The sequence below is a fragment of the Phocoena sinus genome, chromosome 5, assembly GCF_008692025.1.
Source record: "Phocoena sinus isolate mPhoSin1 chromosome 5, mPhoSin1.pri, whole genome shotgun sequence".
Lineage (NCBI taxonomy): Eukaryota > Metazoa > Chordata > Mammalia > Artiodactyla > Phocoenidae > Phocoena > Phocoena sinus.
In genome coordinates, this window is record NC_045767.1 from 105,572,036 (window position 1) to 105,593,271 (window position 21,236).

The following is a 21,236-nucleotide window of genomic DNA, read 5'->3' on the forward strand; positions in this document are numbered from 1 at the left end:
CTTTTGTAATGTTAGCTGCTTCAAATTCATATGCACCATTTAAGAAGGGGGAAAAAAGTAGTTAACTTGTTTTCTGTCTGCCTTATGAAGTTTCCATTTCCCTATCCTGAATCCTTGCTTTATGAGATGGGGATGGAATACTTATATCCCTTTCTTTCAAAATGAGTTCCTGCAACAAAACAGAGATGACTCAGTCTTCCAAGTGCCTGCTGAGCACCATAGGGGCAAGTTATCTATGAAGGTTTACAGGGTACAAGGATTTTGCTTATTGATTCAACCTTCCTACAAGTGTTTGGTGAGTACCACAGAGAACACACTGTTTGCTAAGGTTGACAGGGTAAGGGGGTTAGTGCCTCCTTCCAGCAGTTTATTATATGCTATGCTTAGGTAGTCTGTCTTAGCAGCTGTATTTATGGTGCCAGGAGGCTATGGAGGTATTAGCAAAGAGCTTCAGAGGGGGTTAATTAACCTAAAAACATTTAAACTAAATATAATAGACCCCCAAATAGAATTTTACTTGGCAAATTTCTAACAGTCTTGCCATCTGACTGTTGGACCTTAAAAGAATCCTAACATAATGACAAATTCCTAGATCTAGAAATTAGGCTATATTTACCATCCAATAGCAAGTGTGCTCAAAACAGTGACATCCTGGAAGTACTTTCAGTTTATTATCATAATTATGACCTTTTTGTTCACTTTAGGGCTAGAGATAAAAAAAGAGGAAAAGTAGGGTAGACCAGACTAAAAGAAAATAATTTAGTAGACTAGACTAAAATAATAGAAATCATTAATAACATCATTTTGTAGAATGGCAGTTCATATCAGTTGACTTAGAGAACAAAATCACCCTAACAGTGACTGAGATATCAGACAGGTCTCCTGACTCCTGGTCTATGCTCTGTCCTTTAAACCAGAACAAAAGCTGAACAGTGAATTTATAGAAGGAGATGACAAGTCACATCAGAATCTGAAACACTTGCAACAGTGGAGTGAAGCTGGTGACAGGGGTTGTGGGGCCGTTAGGGACTTTCCACCCCCTCACTTGTTCCCGTAAACCAATTCTTCTCCCTATCGTGCGCCACTCCTTCTCCCTATCGAAACCAATTCTTCTCCCTATCGTGCGCCACTCCTTCTCCCTATCGAAACCAATTCTTGGAGTTTTTCAGTTGACGGGGACTTGCCAGACAGCGGGTAATTTTCCAGTTGCCCGTAACAGGTATACGCCCTAACCGCCACAATGAACAGACAACTATAACGGCCAGAAGGTGGGACAAAAGTTCCTAAGCCAATGAATTCAAAAGTCACCACATTTACCCAATCATTGTGAGAATATACCCGCCCTATGAATAAATAAACCTATAAAAAGTATGTGATTCCGCTTTTAGGGGTTCCCCATCGGCCTCCTGCGTGAGGTTCAGGGAACCCCGGTGCATCGGCTCCTAATAAACCTCTTGCGTGTTGCAACGGCTCTCGACTCTTGGCGGTTCTTGGGCGAGTTGGAATCCCTCGTAGACCGCTTGGGTCTAACATTTGGGGGCTCGTCCGGGATCCCCACTCGCCCCCGGGTCACAAGAACATCGGGAGTCGGAGGTATCAGGTAGGCTCGAGCCCAATTGTCTGTTTGTTTGTCGTTTGTTTGTTGCTAGCCGCCATTAGGAAAAAGCCGTGTGAACCGGCTTGCTGTGGAATCTGTATTGGACTCCTGGCTAGGCAGACGTGCCGAAAGCTGGTGTCCACGGGCCCCGGGGGACGCCCTGGTGGTCCATCTGGAAGGAGAAACAAATTTTGTCTCCCCTTCATCTGGTTCTGGCAGGTTATATAAGCTGCCATCTGAATTTGAGTTGGTTTCGGGTTTAAGTTCGCGGCGGCTGGTTCTGGCAGGTTATATAAGCTGCCATCTGAATTTGAGTTGGTTTCGGGTTTAAGTTCGCGGCGGCTGGTTCTGGCAGGTTATATAAGCTGCCATCTGAATTTGAGTTGGTTTCGGGTTTAAGTTCGCGGCGGCAATATCAATGTGTGTCTTTTGAAATTTTATTGTTTTTCTGTACTATTATCTTTCTTTTGACGGACGACAATGGGACAAACTATGACGACTCCTCTTTCTCTTACCCTAAGCCACTGGACCGAAGTTAGGGCTAGGGCCCACAACCTTTCGGTAGAAGTAAGGAAAGGAAAATGGCAAACGCTGTGTACCTCTGAGTGGCCTACATTTCAGACAGGGTGGCCACCCGAAGGATCTTTTTTGTTAGATAAGGTTGGGCTAGTCAAGTCTAGGGTCTTTAATACAGGACCCCACGGACACCCAGACCAGATACCATATATCTTGGTCTGGGAAGATCTAGTTCTCTCCCCGCCTCCGTGGGTCCGGCCCTTTGTTTCCTCAACAGGCACGTCTGCATGCGCTCCAGCACAATCGGAGATATTGGCCCTGAAGAAAACCCCAGACACGGAAAAGTCATCTGCTGCCCCGGACCCGCCAAAGGCGATATATCCTGACCTGCAGTCTGATTTGCTTCTTCTAGATTCCCCACCTCCTTATCCTCCGGCCCTAAATCCCATGTCGCCCCTAGGACCCCCAGCTTCACAACCCTCCACACCAGTAGGGCCACCTGTTATGGCGGAAAGGGGGGGTCCCTCGGCGGGCACCAGAAGCCGGAGGGCTGTTTCCCCGGATCCTACTGCTTTACCCCTTAGAGAATATGGCCCCCCCGATAACCACGGGAATAGGCCCCTTCAATACTGGCCCTTTTCCTCCGCAGATCTTTATAATTGGAAGATGCATAACCCTACTTTCTCTGAAAACCCACAGGCTCTTACTGCTCTAATAGAGTCTCTTGTCTTCTCCCACCAACCCACCTGGGATGATTGTCAACAGCTCCTCCAGACTCTCCTCACAACTGAGGAGAGGCAACGGGTTCTCCTGGAGGCTAGAAAGAATGTGTTAGGCGCCAATGGACAACCTACCCAGTTGCCTAATGAGATTGATGCCGGTTTTCCACTCGTCAGGCCGAATTGGGACTTTAATACCCTGGAAGGTAAGGAGCACCTGAAAATGTATCGCCAGGCTCTGGTGGCGGGTCTCCATGGAGCGGCCAGGCGCCCCACGAATTTGGCTAAGGTAAGAGAGGTAACTCAGGGGCCCCAGGAATCGCCAACCGTGTTCCTAGAACGCTTAATGGAGGCTTTTAGACGATTCACTCCTTATGATCCAACCTCTGAGGAACATAAGGCCACCATAGCAATGGCCTTTATTGACCAGGCGGCCCCTGATATTAGAAAGAAGTTACAAAGGCTGGATGGCCTACAAGGTTTCTCCCTTCAGGACTTAGTAAAAGAGGCAGATAAGGTATATAATAAGAGGGAGACAGAGGAAGAAAGGGAAGAAAGAAAGCAGAAGGAACAAGAGGCTCGTGAGGTAAGACGAGATAAGAGGCAAGAAAGACATTTGAGTAAGATACTGGCCACTGTAGTCAGAGGAGGAAACAGTAGAGACAGAAATAGACAGGAAGGGCGAACAACGGATAGAAGGCGGCCATTAGACAAGGACCAATGTGCCTACTGTAAAGAAAAAGGTCATTGGGCAAGAGAATGCCCTAAAAAAAGGAACGGGGGAAGGCCAACCAGAGATAAAATCTTAACATTGGAAGAGGAAGATTAGGGAAGTCAGGGCTCGGACCCTCTCCCCGAGCCCAGGGTAACTCTTAAAGTGGAGGGGGAACCCGTCCAGTTCTTGGTGGACACCGGAGCCCAGCACTCAGTCCTCCTTCATTCAAAGGGCCCCCTTTCAACTAAAAGGTCATGGGTCCAGGGGGCCACTGGAAATAAGCAGTACTCATGGACCACCCGAAGGACAGTAGATCTTGGGGTGGGACGAGTAACCCACTCATTCTTGGTCATACCTGAGTGCCCATACCCTCTGCTAGGTAGAGACTTACTCTCTAAGGTGGGGGCCCAAATCCACTTTCAACCAGAAGGGCCCACCATAACTGACAACCAAGGGAGATTACTCCAAATCTTGACCATGAAACTGGAAGATGAACACAGGATATATGAAACACCCTCGCCTCCACAAGCTGACATGCAGGATTGGATGACTAGGTTTCCACAGGCTTGGGCAGAAACTGCCGGTATGGGAATGGCAAAATATCGGCCCCCTGTGGTGGTAGAACTTAAAACAACCGCCACCCCAGTAACGGTCCGCCAATACCCCATGAGTAAAGAAGCCCGAGATGGCATCCGTCCTCAAATACAAAGGTTACTGGAATTAGGGATCCTGGTAAGGTGCCAATCTGCATGGAATACCCCTCTTTTGCCAGTTAAAAAGCCAGGAACTAATAATTACCGACCGGTACAAGACCTACGAGAGGTAAATAAGCGGGTGATGGACCTCCACCCCACGGTACCCAACCCCTACAATCTCTTAAGTACTCTTCCACCTCAGCACACTTGGTACACTGTTTTGGATCTTAAAGATGCTTTCTTCTGCCTGAGACTTTCTTCTCTCAGTCAGCCTTACTTTGCCTTCGAGTGGAAGGATCCAGCCTCTGGGATGTCAGGCCAGCTGACATGGACTCGCCTGCCACAAGGATTCAAGAACTCCCCCACCATTTTTGATGAGGCTCTCCACCAGGATTTGGCATCTTATAGAGAATCCAATCCCCAGGTAACTCTACTTCAATATGTCGATGATATTCTTTTAGCTGCTGAAACCCAAGAAGACTGCATCAAGGGAACCGAGAGGCTGTTAACAGAACTGGGAACATTGGGATATCGGGCTTCAGCAAAGAAAGCACAAATATGTCAACGACAGGTTAGTTACCTGGGGTACTTGTTAAAAGGAGGACAGAGATGGCTTTCGGAAAGCAGGAAAGACACTGTTGCCCGGATACCGGCCCCCAAGAGTCCCAAACAAGTTAGGGAATTTTGGGGGACGGCCGGATTTTGTAGGCTATGGATTCCGGGGTTTGCTGAATTAGCAGCCCCTTTATATCCCCTGACCAAAAATGGCATCCCTTTTGCTTGGGGTGATAAAGAACAACGGGCTTTTGACCGAATTAAACGAGCCCTACTATCAGCCCCGGCTCTGGGGCTACCAGATGTTACTAAGCCTTTTCATCTGTACGTGGCCGAGAATAAAGGCATCGCAAAGGGAGTACTAACTCAGAAACTGGGCCCCTGGAATCGCCCGGTTGCGTACCTATCAAAGAAATTGGATCCTGTGGCAGCAGGATGGCCCGCCTGTTTAAAAATAATCGCCGCGGTGGCCGCTTTGGTCAAAGATGCTGACAAACTGACTTTGGGGCAGAACCTAACGATAACAGCCCCCCATGCATTAGAAAATGTAATTCGCCAGCCACCCGACAGATGGCTAACAAATGCCAGGATGACTCATTACCAAGCCCTGCTGTTAAACTCAGATCGTATTAAGTTTACCTCAGCCACAGGACTCAACCCGGCCACCTTGCTACCCGACCCTGACCTGGAAAGCACTACCGTCATCCATGATTGTCAGGAAGTACTGGCTGCAGCACACCGTAGCAGACCAGACTTGATGGATCAGCCCCTCCCCAACGCCGACGTTACCTGGTTTACTGACGGAAGCAGTTTCCTAGAGGAAGGTAAGCGTCGGGCGGGAGCTGCCGTGGTAGACGGGAAAGAGGTCATCTGGGCAGCCGCATTACCGCAAGGGACATCGGCCCAACGGGCTGAACTAATCGCCATGACTAGAGCATTGGAACTAGCAGAAAACAAAAAGGTAAACATCTATACGGACAGTAGGTACGCATTTGCTACCGCCCATGTCCATGGGGCCATTTACCAACAAAGAGGGTTGCTCACCTCGGCGGGCAAAGAAATTAAAAACAAAGAAGAAATAGTGGCACTGCTAGCTGCCCTCATGCTCCCCACTAAAGTCAGCATCATTCATTGCCCCGGACACCAGAAGGACAATACCCCGGTGACAAGAGGCAACAACATGGCAGATAGGGTGGCACGAGAAGTGGCTCTACGGGAAATCATACTAGAACTATCAGATGAGAGTCCTGGGAAACCAAATGATAGGGGAACAATTACCCCAGCCATAACTAAAGGAACATTATCTCCTCAACAAGCAAAATCCATGCTACAACAGATTCACAGATGGACACACTTGGGAACCAAGAAGATGGTATCCCTATTACATAAGACAGGTTATGATACCTCTGGATTAACCAAAATAGCTGAGCAGATTGCACGAGAGTGCATTCCATGCCAACAGGTAAACTCCCATAAAGGAAAACTTGAGGTCGGAAAAAGGCTCAGAGGAGACCGCCCAGGAGCCTATTGGGAGGTCGACTTCACTGAAATATGCCCTGGAAGGTACGGTAACAGGTATCTTCTAGTTTTTATAGATACCTTCTCAGGATGGGTAGAAGCTTTCCCGACGAAGAAGGAGACAGCTACTGTGGTGGCCAAAAAGATCTTAGAAGAAATTTTCCCCCGGTTCGGGGCACCAAAGGTAATAGGATCAGATAATGGTCCCGCCTTCGTCGCCCAGGTAAGTCAGGGTGTGGCCAAATACCTGGGGACTGATTGGAAATTACATTGTGCCTATAGACCCCAGAGTTCAGGACAGGTAGAGAGAATGAATAGAACTCTAAAAGAGACCCTAACTAAATTGTCCATAGAGACTGGCGGTACAGATTGGACGGTGCTCCTTCCCTTAGCCCTGTTCCGGGCTAGAAATACCCCCTCCCGCTATTATCTTACTCCATTTGAAATACTATACGGGGCCCCACCTCCTCTTTTTACGCTAAGGGAGAAATTAAGTCCTGACTGCCAGAATAACACTGACTTATGTGCTAGGCTGTTGGGACTCCAGTTGGTCCAAAAGGAGGTGTGGTCCCAGCTGGCAGAGGCTTACCGACCAGGAACACCAGCAGAGGCTCATCCCTTCCAAGTCGGAGATTCCGTGTACGTCCGTCGGCACCGAACCCAGACTCTAGAGCCTCGGTGGAAAGGACCATACATCGTCCTGCTCACCACCCCCACGGCTATAAAGGTAGACAGCATCGCTGCGTGGATCCACGCTTCACACGTGAAGGCCGCACCAGCATCTGCAACATCGGAATGGCGAGCCCAAAAGACCAGCAACCCGCTCAAGCTCAAGCTTCTGCGATCATCAGATTTATAACTTTAACTCTGTTACCCCTACTGACTGTGAGTAATTTTAGTCCTCACCTGCCCCAGCATTTAACCTGGCAGGTAATTTCCCAAACTGGAGATGTAATATGGTCTGTTAGCCATACTGCTGCTCCTTGGACCTGGTGGCCAGACCTTTTCCCCGATGTTTGTAAATTAGCCATAGGAGCTCCCAATTGGGACACAGCACACTCCCATGATCGTCAAAATGCCCCATCCATACCCGGTCGGGCCGGCCAATACGGCTGCCAAAACTCGGGTACGCGACAGAAACTTAGCAACCCTACCTTTTATGTATGCCCGGGATTTCATCGCCATAGGTCCCTAAATTATCAATGTGGGGGAAAGGAACATTTTTATTGTAAAAGCTGGGGGTGTGAAACCACAGGAGACACCTATTGGAAGCCCACCTCTGGCTGGGACTTTATTAAGGTGACAGCCAATTATACACACCCAACCAACCCCTTAACTTATAGGCCTGAATGTACTAAATGGTGCCATCCCCTTAAGATCTCTTTTAGTAAACCAGGAAAAAAGGATAAAAACTGGATAAATGGCCATTCATGGGGAATCAGGTTTTATAAAGAAGGATATAATGATGGATTACTAATGACCATCAAACTAAAAATTGAAACCCCTACTCCAGTTCCTATAAGCCCCAACCCTGAGATAGGGCACTCTTTGCTACCTTTGGTCCCTCCCACAGCGTTACCAGAGATAAGAAACCAAACTTCTGAGCCAAAAGGAATAACAATCAAGCCCAAGACCCCCCGGGACCGAATGCTCTCATTGGTCCAGGCGGCTTTTGAGGTTTTAAATGCCACAAACCCGGAGGCTACCAAATCATGTTGGCTTTGCTATGCTGCTCCTCCCCCTTATTATGATGCTATAGGATATAATTCTAATTATAATAATGTTAACACTCCAGATCAATGTCGATGGAAACAAGAAGGAAATAGTAAATTGACCCTGGCCTCAGTATTAGGAAACGGTACATGTGTAGGAACGCCCCCCTCGTCCCACCGACATCTTTGTGCCAATTTAAGCCTCCCACAGGGCTCAGGGTATCTCCTCCCTCCTCCGGATGGATGGTGGGCATGTAACACAGGATTGACCCCCTGCATTTCTTTAGAGGTCCTTAAAGCTTCAACCGATTTTTGTGTGTTAGTTCAGCTGGTCCCCAGACTCATTTATCATTCAGATTCATCCTTTCTAGATGAATATGAGGGCAGAGGAAGGTTTAAGAGGGAACCCATAACACTCACCCTGGCTGTACTCCTAGGACTAGGAATGGCAGCCGGGGTAGGAACGGGTACAACAGCCCTCATCCAACAACCCCACTATTATGATGCCTTAAGGCAAGCTGTAGATGTTGACCTCCGGGCATTAGAAAGTTCCATAACTCAGTTAAAAGAATCCCTCACCTCGCTTTCAGAGGTGGTAATGCAAAACAGGAGGGGATTAGATCTGCTGTTCCTTAAGGAGGGCGGACTATGTGCTGCACTAAAAGAAGAATGCTGTTTTTATATTGATCATTCTGGGGCTATTACCAAAACAATGGACAAACTTAGGGAGCGCCTGGACAAAAGACAACAGGAAAGGGAAAATCAAAAAGGATGGTTTCAATCATGGTTTGATAAATCTCCCTGGCTTACTACTTTAGTTTCCACCTTGTTAGGGCCCCTCATTATTTTATTGTTGCTTTTAACTTTTGGACCATGCATTCTGAATCGCCTGATAGCCTTTATTAGAGAACGCATTAGTACGGTACAAGTTTTAATGCTAAGGCAACAATACCAAAACTCGCAAAAAGAAACTGAAACTCCATGATTGGAATTAGTTACAAAAAAAAAAAAAAAAGGGGGGAATGTGGGGCCGTTAGGGACTTTCCACCCCCTCACTTGTTCCCGTAAACCAATTCTTCTCCCTATCGTGCGCCACTCCTTCTCCCTATCGAAACCAATTCTTCTCCCTATCGTGCGCCACTCCTTCTCCCTATCGAAACCAATTCTTGGAGTTTTTCAGTTGACGGGGACTTGCCAGACAGCGGGTAATTTTCCAGTTGCCCGTAACAGGTATACGCCCTAACCGCCACAATGAACAGACAACTATAACGGCCAGAAGGTGGGACAAAAGTTCCTAAGCCAATGAATTCAAAAGTCACCACATTTACCCAATCATTGTGAGAATATACCCGCCCTATGAATAAATAAACCTATAAAAAGTATGTGATTCCGCTTTTAGGGGTTCCCCATCGGCCTCCTGCGTGAGGTTCAGGGAACCCCGGTGCATCGGCTCCTAATAAACCTCTTGCGTGTTGCAACGGCTCTCGACTCTTGGCGGTTCTTGGGCGAGTTGGAATCCCTCGTAGACCGCTTGGGTCTAACAGGGTAAGCAACAAGAGCTGAGAGATTGCTAATAACAGCACCAGATGTGCCATTAGGAGAAAAAGGTATATTGCCCCCAAATCAAAGAGAGTGAGCTCTAAAAGGTTATCATTGCTTATGGAGATATAGTTCCCACTAAACAAAGTACAGGAGTTAATGGGAAAGGTTAACACTAATGCAGGGGCCATTTGGGTCATTTCTTGTACCCTGAGACATGATGGGATGCTGTTACAGGTCATGTTTTCTAAAACAAAAAAATAATTCAATTTCAAAGAGAATTCAGCATATTGTCAACTTCTTTCACACTGCCAGAGAAACAGTATGGATTTCAGTTTGCTTCTAGAATTATCTGTATCAGAATAATGAGGATACGTTTGTTAAAACTGTAGATTCCTAGGCCTACAGAATCAGGATCTCTGAATTAGTTGATTCTGTGCAGCACCATAAAGTCTGAGAACCATTGAAAGAAAGCTCTTACCTCTTGCTTACCTCTAAATTCTGCCTTAACTGCTGTAATTCTTTTCTGAGTCACTGAACAGAAGTTTGAAATGCTGCAAAAATCACTTAAGTCTTCCTACATTTTACTCTGAACAGTTTTTAAAGTTTGCTTTCTAATTCTCAGAGCCTTGGATAATATTGTTTTTAAGTGTTCCAAATTTCTGCTTAAACTAGGATAATAATGGTGGAAAAGAAATGCTTTCAAGAGATATCTAGGATGAGGGAGGTAATAGCCAAAGCTTACAATATGTCAGGCATTATTTTTACTGCTTTAGATGTATTAATTCAATTCCAAAACAAATTTAAGATTTATTACCGCTGATAACATCATTTGCATTTTGGAGTTGTAGAAACTGATGCACAGAAGAGTTAAATAAATTTCCCAGGATAAAGAACTAGCAAATGGAAGAAGCAGGATTCAAGTCAAAACAGTTGAGTATAATCACCAGTGTTCTTAACCATCACCCTACTGGCTCCCTGTGGAAGTCAGTAAGATTTAGTGACTGGTTGTATATGAACTGCAATGCCAAAGGTGACGCTTTGCTTCTGATAAGTTATACTCTTGATCCACATTCACTGAAATAGGAATAATTACTAACAAGTGCAATAGCAATATAGAATGGTATTGTCTCAGCCTATCAATAAGCAATGTTGTGGCTGGACCAGATCTTGTGTTTCTTATTACAATTGTAAGACGCCCTTTAGAAACAATCATCAGAAAAACTTGAAAAAAAATAAAGGCTTATTTCTAATAGGATCAGGAAATTGCACATCTGGGGTAACACAGTGAGGAGGGCATGGGTAGAGTGAGAGAGAGCATAAGAGCCTGGGGTTCTGTTTTTATTGGGGTCAAGGGTGGGGCCAAGGAATTCAAGGACTCATTCTTTATTGGTGAATTTAAAACATAAAAGTGGGAATTTAAAGCTCTGGAAGATAAAAAAAAAAGTTGCCCAAATGTCAATTATCCAAATCAGTCAAAATCTCTAAAACAAAGAAACCTCAGTGAGGCAAGGTCCTGTGACCAGCGTTTACTGCATTCCTGGGATAGATGGGAGTGATAGCCAGCTTTGAAATGGATGCCTAGCAATCAAAGCCTCAGCCAGTCATTTGCATTACAAAAAAGGGGGAAAAAACAACAACTGTCAGGTTTACACTACTGGTTCTACCGTAACAACATTTTAGAAGAAATTGCTGATTTCCAGTACCAACCAAGATGGAATAAGCCTAGTATGGACTATCTCTCCTGACAGATTACAACCATACACTCTGAGAAAATACAAAAGCAACTACCTGAAAACTCTGAAAATTAAAAGGTAGAAGAACAACCAGGAAGAAAAATCAAAACATGAATAATGGCCAGAAGCATATATTCTCATTTATCTCTAGGTTTTCACCCAAAAGTGGGCCAAGTCCCAGAACTGTGCAACTGGTATGAACAGTTGGAAACTCCAGGAAAAACACCCTCTCTCTAGCCAGAGAACCAGAAAAGAGGTCCTCTGCACGCTGATGGGTATGCAGAGATTCCCTCCTTTCTTTCTCTTTTTCTTTTTCCATCTCCTGGCCTTCCCTGAGGCCAGCCCCAGTCTCAAAATGGCAATGCTGTGGCAGCAGTAGTACTGGCAGCCATGTAGTGGGCACCCAAAATCTTAATGGAAAACCCTTCCCTCTAGCAAGAGGAATGGAGAACTGGACTCTTGTGTTTCTCACAGTGTTGGGAGGAGGGGAGGATTTCTTTCTTTTTTTATTTTCCTCTTCTTTCTTTATCCTAAGGGTAGTCGCCACTGCACAAACAGCGCAACTGCATGGGGAGCCAAAATTCTGAGAGTAAACCCAGATTCTGAGCCAGAAAACAGTTGCCCTAGGAAAGCATGGCTGCAACTACAGACAAAATTTTACTGATTGCTTTACTATGTAAGTTCCACTCCCCCTGTGGGTTTCAACTACCCTCTGTGATTTATTTGCTGATTATATTCCAGCAAAACCTGTATGGCAATAATTCTCACTCCTACACTCCCCAACAACTATAGGTAAATGGTTAGATGGGGGAATACAGCAGGGTCTTCTTCTGGGTGAGAACAGAGTCTCTTCAGTTTAGAAATTGGAGTTGGTCCCTTCCTCTTACACTGATGGGAAAAAGACAGAAAGAGCACCTTGAACTATATCCTCAACCTCAGAAAATAGTCTCCAGAGAACCACTTGTAAGGTTTGAAGTTGATAGCAGACTATAATGGACTTCTAAATACTTCAGCATAGACCATGTGATAATTTATTTCCAGCAGCTGGTTAAAACTCTAAGTCTAGAGGCAGTTGCCCTAATCAAGAATGCACAGTCCAGAGTGGTCAACTAACATTATATCAAAAAGGTTCATACTCTAGAAATTGCTATTATAAATACTTCTTTTATCCTGTACAGATCAACTATTGACACTTTGGCAATTATCATACTGAGTATCAGACATGGATCTTTACAACTGAAACTTACGGCTTTAGTATTTAGAATATAAATCTTAGAAACTGGCTCTTATTGGTGAAACAGGCAAGCATTTATGACATGTGGGCTGACTAAAATACTTGAGATATGCTCCCCATCCTTGGATGAAGAAGTTATAAAAATCTACCTATCTTTCACCTTTAGAGATAAAACTTAAGTCTTGAATCCCTAATCTGTCCTTTGCCTAGTCATTGATACTGAGAGGATTTCTGAATGTCTGATATAAGAATAAAATAATCCCACTTCTGTAATGCTGTTGTGTCTGTTTCAAGTGAAACTTTCATTCAAGGTATGGTCACCTAAGTGAATGAAGAGTTGGGACTTTATTGAGCCTATAGGATAAGTTGTAGGAAATATCGAAGACATCATATGCTAATAAACTTTAGCTTAATACATCTCTGTATATGAGGCATAAATTTTCTTTTGTTATAATATAATAGAGAGATCATAGCCAGCCCTCACCACTTTTTCTTTGGCAGCTATATTACATATCAACAAGAACCTAGTTATGGTAAGCGGCCAAATTATTTTAGGTCAATTCTCATAACTATGGGGATGTCCTCCTTCTCCACTGAGGTACTAAACAGCTTGAGATTCATGTTAAGTGCCAGAGCTGTGGAAATTTAAGGATTATGGTACAACATACCTAATACACAGAGAATATGTGGCTGTACTATGGCTCTGAAAGGGCACAAGAGGGGAGCCAGAAAGTTCCCACAATCCTTAGAGAGAAAAGCACAGAGGTTATTCTGGGGAGCAACCTCAGCAGGTTTCCCCTAAAGAGTTTTACCACTTTGAGAAGATGCCTGCACCCAAAGAGGTGGGAGTGAAAACCACTGGTATAGACAGACATCATTTGCTACGTCACCCTGCCTTGGCCAGACCATGGGGAGGAGTAATCAATACGCACATCAAGACCACTCTGGCTACAGAAATCCCCACTGAACACCCCTATGCAACTATATCCATTATAGTAATAAAATGCTCTTGAAACATAACACAGTGCTGCCAATACCAATCTTATACCAGTTACTGATTAAGCAAGTAACATCATTTTTCCAAGAAGCTCAAGGTTACTGAAACTGAGAGGAAGAAATCGTCAAAATACTCTTCTAGTCCATCAGTCTTCTCCTGGCTTCACTCACCTCCCATCAGGCCTTGACTCCAAACTCAGTCTTTAACCACTGCTCCCTATAGTGTCACGTAAAGTCATGCCCTTCCTCCTCAGCCATGACAATTTTCACCCAAAGCCACTCTCACCATCAGTTGTCTCTAGTTCCACTCCTAGGGCTACCACACTGTTTACTGGGATGACGGAAATTGCAACTTAATCTTACCTGAGTCCTTACTGATATTCAGTTCTCAGATAATCTTAGGGTTGGAAAAACTTGAGGTGATACTCAGTTCAACGTTCCCATTTAAGACAGAATTGCCCTCTACAATATCCCTTAGAAATCCAATTTATGACTAAACTCACTTAGCAATATGTCAATAATTTTCCCTGAAATAAGTTCCCTAAAGTTTTACACAATGTATAAGAACTGATAAAAGTCCACCTCACTAAGTTTTCTATCAAATGATTTTGGTTCTGTCTTCTGTCAAAAGGAAAATGAATCTGCTCCCTAAGCTATATATCATCCCCTCAGTCATTTGAAGCCCATTCCCCTGTTTCTCCTAAACCTCCTCATCATAAAATAAGGTTACGGTTTCCTTTTATGACATGGTTTTTAGATCCTTCTCCATCATGGTTGTCTCTTAAATTATAGGGAGTGAGCACAAATTAGATTGGGGTGAGGTGGTGTGGAAGTAGTGAAGAGACAGATCATCTGGTGCCCAAGGAGAACATTATTAATCTGAGGAGGAGAACTGGTGAGGAATAGAACAATGGAAAAATAGGGCACTATCAGATGTCTACTTGACAATGGTTTCCAAAGTTTCCACTAAATTAATTGGTGCCTAGTTCCACGGACTACCCTGACCAGCTTTGTTCTACAAGATCTTATCTAGAGGTACACCCCATTTAGTGCTTGCCACCCAACACACTAGATATTTGAATAAAGAAAATAGAGAAATTCTTGGGTTCTAAGAATGTCTACCTCATAGAGAGATATAAAGTTGCTAGATATTTTCATACTTTAGGAAAAACCTTAGGGTTTTTCTGAGAAAAAAATTAAAATATAAAACTTGAAATTTTAGTGTGCTTTGCAATTTTTGTCATTTCATCATTTTTGAAATGGGTCATCTATAATTTGCTCAGAAAAATCATTATATTTTAGTGTATTTAAAGGTAAAAAACCCCAGAAGAAAAAAAATGATATAATTGTTAATTTTCTGTATTGTTAAGTGTGGTTTGTTTCTGTTTTGTTTTTGCATTACAATCATAGGGAAAAACAAAAACAAAATTCCTTGGCCAGCAGGAAGAATTTCACTCAGGCCTTTCAAAACTTCAGCCTCGGGGCTTCCCTGGTGGCGCAGTGGTTGAGAGTCCGCCTGCCGATGCAGGGGACACAGGTTCATGCCCCGGTCCGGGAAGATCCCACATGCCGCAGAGCGGCTAGGCCCATGAGCCATGGCCCCTGAGCCTGTGCGTCCGGAGCCTGTGCTCCACAACGGGAGAGGCCACAACAGTGAGAGGCCCGTGTACCGAAAAAAAAAAAAAAAAAAAAAAACTTCAGCCTCTTTCCAACCAAATCCTTCTCTCCCTCTGCTCCCAAGAAATTTGTATTCCCATTTTAAAGCTACCCTGCTCGCACCCCAGGCTTAGCTCCCCCAAATGAATTTCCTAGATACCCACCAAAGCTACTTTCTTCTGATCTTCAGGTCCTACTTATGCCTGGGTACCTCTAGGAAATCACCAGCAACTTTCACTCAGCCACCTCTTTTCACATTCCTCCAAACTACTTCTGACTTTTGCTTCAAGGCCTATTGACTTACCTTTGATGTGAATTTTCAGGGATAATCTGTTTCTTCTGAAATCTAGATGTGTCTCTTTAACTCAAAGGTCCTAGAAATAATCCATTCTGTACAGATGCACAGAAATAGCTATATTACACTGGAAAGAAATTACCAACAATGGACAAATAAAACAAACAGAAGCAGACTCGTAAATACAGAGAATAAACTGGTGGTCACTGGAGGACAGGGGGTACAGGGCTGGGCAAAATAGGTGAAGGGAATTAAGAGATACACACTTCCAGTTATAAGATAAATAATTCATGGGAATGTCATGTACAGCATAAGGAATATAGTCAATAATATTGTAATAACTTGGCACAGTGACAGATTACTAGACTTATCATGGTGATCAATTCATAATATATATAAATGTTGAATCACTATTTTGTACACCTGAAACTGACATAACATTGTATGTAAATTATACTTCAATAAAAAAAAGAAAAAGAAAAATATCTATTTCTAAAGGGCCAGAAGACAGGGACTTCTCTGGAGGTCCAGTGGTTAAGACTTCTCCTTCCAGTGCAGGGGGTGGGGGTTCCATCCCTAGTCGGGGAACTAAGATCCTCCATGCCTCGCGGCAAAAATACCAAAACATAAAACAGAAGCAATACTGTAACAAATTCAGTAAAGACTTTAAAAACAGTCCACATCAAAAAGAAAAACAAAGGAGTCATAAAAGAGCCAGAAAACAATCACCAACAGGCTATGGTAAACGCAACTATAGTATAGGTAACAACTTCTTTTCTTTCAAGATTGGTTTTAGCAATAAAAAGACAAGACAACAGTAATATGAGAGCTGAAATGCAGGAATTGCACAGATTAAAATGTTTTAATAATAATAATTGACTTCTGCAGCACAGTGCTGAACCCAAGACTAATGGGCTTTCTCTGAATGATTTTGGAAATTGTGGAGTATTTTGAGCTTCCCTGAATTCTGTTCAGAGATTATGCTGACATTTTTTGGTGTGCCCAATATATTTCTCATCCATCTATACTGTTTCATTAATTCAATTAGATGCTGACTCTTCAACTGGGAATTTGTTAAATTCTGAGGCATAGTAAGCCATCTATTCCTGGCTGGGAGCCAGGAATGATGGGAAAGCATTTCACAAAGAAACTGCTTGAATATAAATGTCCCAGGATAGTTCTTGAAATTATGGTTCTAAATGCACCCACCAGCTTTAGATCATACTAGGCAATGCCAAATTCTCAGAAAATGAAATCATCAAGATAGAATGGATATTGAATAAGTTAACCTAAAAAAAAAAAACTATTATAAATACAGAAGATAGAAGATTCACATCACATTTCCAGGAAAACCGACTCACATACACTGTCAGAAAAGCAGAATCTGTGTAACTTACCCAGAAAAATGGAGGAGCCAATGCAGGGATCATTGACAGGAAAATTCAGCAAAAGAGAGAACTAATAAAGCATGTGAACTTGAACAAGGCATATAAGCTCCCTGGGCCTCTGTTTCCTCATTATTGAAATAATAAGATGATTGGAATGAGTGAATCTGACTCCAAAATTAATTATAATTTTGACCAGAAGGATTACAAGAGGAATTGTCCATTGTCCCTTCCTTTTTTTCTTCTTTCCACAATATTGATTTTAAAAATCCTTGAAAGCATCTAGGTTTGTATTTAATAATTGCCCTCATCTATGCAAAAATTTTAAACTTTAAGTTTTTTGCACACTTACGATTTAAGTGGAAGAGATATATTTACAGCAATAAAAATAATGGGAATTAAATTATATGCAATAGATGTTCAAAAAAGAAATGCAATAATAGCATTTTTTTCTAATTCACGGAGGTTATGAAAATATTAAAAGTGCCCCACTTCATATGGGATTGTGGGTAATTCATACTTTTTCTTTATTCTGTTTTCTAAATTACCTTCAATGTCCATGTGTAGCTTCTATTATCAGAAAAAGAAAATGAGTTTGTTTATAAAGAAAGGGGAAGGGAAAATAACCTATTTTGTATATCAACTATGAAGCATTCTTTTTTATATAGAATATATTAATTGAAATGCTTATCTGCATAAGTGTTCCAGTTCTTTCCCATTTTATGATATTTTCTATTTCTTAAAACAATTTTCTCAGTTTTAAGAAAAATCGAGGTAAATCGTGCTTAAATTTAGACTGAAGTTAAGGATAGAAGGGAAACATTCAACCTGAAAATAATTTGGTACCTTAAGAGTTTAGTAAGTATCACTAGTTATTTGACTTAGTTGGTATAGACAAGGAAGGAAGATTTGTCCAGAGCTAAGGGGTCTCTGCAGCCATTTAGAGAGAGCCAAAGTGTCAAGGGCTTGAGGGGTGGGGTGGGGGGTTGTGAAGGACACACCTCATAGAACATGTCAGTCACAGCACCTGGGAGTCAAGGCATGAGCTTTGGAAGACTCTTCCTCAGACAAAGGCAGGGATAGGACAGCATGAAACATGGGGGCAAAGAAGAAGGATGGGAAAGTGAGGTCCCCTCCAAATGTGGGGCCTCTGGGTTCCTGAGGAGCTATCTTTTCTCCCATCTGGAACCAAGAGTTGTCCCTTTCCCATCTCTGTGGCCCTCAGAATGCCTTGTGTAGAGTCACAATAACTACTAGCTATTAATAACTACTGACTAACATTTATGAGCAATTGCAAAGTGCCAGACACTATTCTAAATGCCTTACACATATGAACTCATTGAATCCTCACAGCAGCAAATGTTTTTACGGATAAGGAAACCAATTCAGAGTGATCCAGGGACTTGCTCTAAGGGCCAGAGTGTTGGAAGAAGCATTCAGCCCAGGTAGTCAGACCTCAGAGCTGGCATTCTTCCCTGCTTCTCCGCAAGTGGAGAAAGGAAGGAGGGAAGGAGGTGAAATATCTTATAATGAAGAGAGAGGTTTTTCCACGTATAGGGGGCAGTAAAGAAAATCAGCAAAATGTAGCCTAATAATCCACAGGGGCAGAGAGAAGACTCTGGCTTCTGGGTGTGGGTTCCTGTTGTCTTCGCCAGGAAGCTGCTTCGTCAGTTCCCAAGACCCCCAGCTAGAGAATGCCTGAAAGACAAGAAACTATTGATCAAGAAACTATTCGAGTAGGTTAGAGACATACAGCTACCATGCGAGAGGAGACTGAAACTCCAGCGAGCAGTGCCAAAATCAACCCTTTCCAGAATGAAAAAACTCATCTCTCAGTACTTCTCAATCTAATTGAAATCCACCTCTATGGGATAGATTCACAGACAGCAGATAAACTATGATTCCATAGTTGAGTACCCTCTCAGCACAAATAATACTTGGGCTGAATTCTCAGCTGCAAATATTCAAGTTAGACAAAAGCAAGAGTAACAGAAAAGCACTGTTTTTACATATCTGAAATATACACCCCCAAATCTCCACTTGGGAATAAGAATAGTTGTGTGTATATGTATTTTTAATATATTATTTGTACATATTACTGTGCCTGGTGGGAGATTGGGGTGGGGATTTTTATGAAAGAGATGTGTAAAGGGAGTGTTTTCCAGAGAAGCCTGAGGGAAGTGGTGCGGGGTGGGGTGGGGGTGGGGGTGTGGCTCAGCCAGCACGTGGCTAAGTATGGCTGGAGACAGCTCTTCCTTTTTTCCATATTTCTTGCCATAAGGTCTAAATTTAAATTTGGTTAACAAACAACTTTCATTTCAACGTCCATTTCATTTTTATTTTTCTATGAAAAGTAAATCGTATGATGCCAGTAATGCAGACATACTATAGCTGTTTCTCTTTTCTGTATCAAATCTGAAAATAAACTTGAAAAGCTACACCTTACAACTCTGACATTTTCTGAAGTTTTTGTTCTAGTTAAGACTTAGTCTTTTATACTTACAGAATAAATTCAGTTAATTCTGGTACATAGTAAACCCAGGCTCAAAGTGTTAGGTTCACAAAGAGATATCCGCTTTCCTAAATATGAAATGCAAGGAATGGGCTGCAGCCAATGTGAGAGCATAGACAAATGTGCATCCTCTAGAATTTGAACCAGGAAAACACAACCAATGGTGTCCATCCCTAAAGTGACACGAGAGGTGGCTTAAAACAACAACACGACTGATGAAAATATTTAAACTCAAAATTGTTCAATTGTAATAATTTATTTCCTGCTGACTTCAATTTGGAATTGGAAATAGCACCACCCTTAACCTATCTCATGCTATATTGAGATTATTTTGTTTGGCATCTGTACAAATTCAAAAGTATGTATATTGTAATTTTTCCCTCCTATATGTAACTCAAATGGTTTTACCAAAAAAAAAAAAAAAAAAAAAATCCTTTCTGCCCGGTCAAATAAAATAAGCTTGAATCACACCCCACGAGAGGAGATCATTCCTCTAGCTACTCTAAACATTGAGAGGGATGAAGTCATGGATTCAGATTAACCTCTGACTCTGAGCTCCTGTTTTAGCTTATGAATTGTTTTACTCTTATTCTGTACCATGTCAACCCAGATGTAAAACTGAAAACTCTTTCCTGTTTGCCACCAGAATCCACTTGCACAAGGTTTTAGTGTTAAAAGCATCGACTGAAAGCTTTGGTGAGACAGGGAGGTTTACAATTGAAACTGTAAAGTCAGATCTTAAAATAATTCTTTTTCTCCCCAAAAGTTATATTTTGGTAGATTTTTGCTTTAGTGCATTAACCAAAAACAAGTTCCTTTCTGAGCCTTTGAACTACCTGTCATCTTTGCAAGACTGAGGATTTTGTTTCCGTGCAGCTTCTTCAACCCTGTGCAGCACACATTTTTGTGCATCTTCCTTTCTCTTTCTGGCAGCCTTACCTATGGTACCTGAGTTCAAACTGGCACTCTCATCCATAATGAGGAGTTCCTGAGATCTGGTGTACACAGAGGCACATACCCATAATTACATCCATTAAGATGTTCACAATAGCAATTAAGAATAAATGTCCAAAAAGAACTTACTAGTCCGTCTTATTGGGAAGTCCAGAGGCTGGATGAGCCTTGAAGTTGGTTTATACAGAGATGTCATAAGGACACAGCGCCCTTCCTTCGCAGTCAGGGCCATCCCAACGTGGCTTCACCTAAGCCCTAGGAATGCTACTGATGTTTCCTCACTTTACCAGTAGGACACAGAGCTTGAGTTCTACAACCTTTGAACAGAATTCCTCACATTTTCAGTGACTGAACCACCCCAAACTCACCCTTGTAGCTGGGAGCATGCCAGACACTGACTGGCTTTGTTGTAAATGACCAGAACTGTAGCCAGGAGGAGGCGATTGCCCTCTGGGTTTACACCAAGCCAGGCTGGAGACAGGGTCAATGCTAATGGGGGAGGATGTTAATGGATGTTGAGGAGACTCACAGCATCCACAACAAGAATGAGGCCTCATCTGCGGGGCCAGCAGCCCAGCATGCTCTGTGGGGACTGCCTACTAGAGACTTTTAAGTTTCAGCAGCTCTTGGAAAGTCAAAGAGGATGAGAGTGATGGTGGTCAGAAGATTTTAAGACAGAGAGCGGAAAAACAGATACCTGAGATACAGAGGCGGAATATGCTCAGGAAGAAAGCAGGATGCAGCCTTGGAAACAAATCCTATGAACAGATAGACATGCAGACCCTGCCCCAGGAATCCCACTCTGTCAAGTCCTGTGTGGTGTAAGCCATAAATCTATCCCCAGCAGGTGGCAAACATGACTTAGTATGGTAGTTTCCCCACAAGCTGTTCACTCTCTCATT

At 43.1% G+C, this 21,236-nt stretch overlaps 1 pseudogene; it reads right to left on the reverse strand.

Annotated features, from left to right (window-relative positions):
• The window catches only part of LOC116753992, a 69,731-nt pseudogene that overhangs the window by 18,501 nt on the left and 29,994 nt on the right, over window positions 1–21,236 (reverse strand).